Here is a 535-nt window from a genome sequence, read left to right as displayed (position 1 = left end):
AAGCTGCACCCTTTCATCGAGTCCCTTGCGAGGAGCTGCAGGAATGAGGCGCATGGTCTTGCCGCCGTTCATCGACCACCTGGTGTTGACTCCCGGCTCAGTTCTCCGAGTTCAACAGTTCTTATATTATTCAATCGGCACACCGGCGCTGCCAACACGGCCCACTGTATAATTCATCTCGGTCTCGCATCCACGGGACTTCACTCTCCTTCGCTAGCGATTTATTGTTTCGACGCCGCGAGATGCCTGGGCGGCCGGTGTGATGAACGCGCTGATGGGCTAATGGCTGAACGATGTTTTGATCTATAATTTCAGTTCGGCGATTATTATTCGAGGTGCCAGGTTGTCTTTAAGAAGCCCGTCGGTGTGGGTGAGGGATAAATTTTAAGTACATGAAAGGGAATTAAAAAACAAAGCTAATACGATCTCGCGGACTCTCCATCCCTCCTTGGAGAGGGTCGTCTAAGATTGTGAAGGCTCACCCCGTTGCAGTCCTCTCTCTCCAACTTTCCGCCGTCCCCTGGCTCCCTGTACT

Source organism: Penaeus monodon, chromosome 22, assembly GCF_015228065.2.
Source record: "Penaeus monodon isolate SGIC_2016 chromosome 22, NSTDA_Pmon_1, whole genome shotgun sequence".
Classification (NCBI taxonomy): domain Eukaryota; kingdom Metazoa; phylum Arthropoda; class Malacostraca; order Decapoda; family Penaeidae; genus Penaeus; species Penaeus monodon.
The sequence above is the reverse complement of the archived record's forward strand: the minus strand, read 5'-3'. Positions refer to the sequence as shown.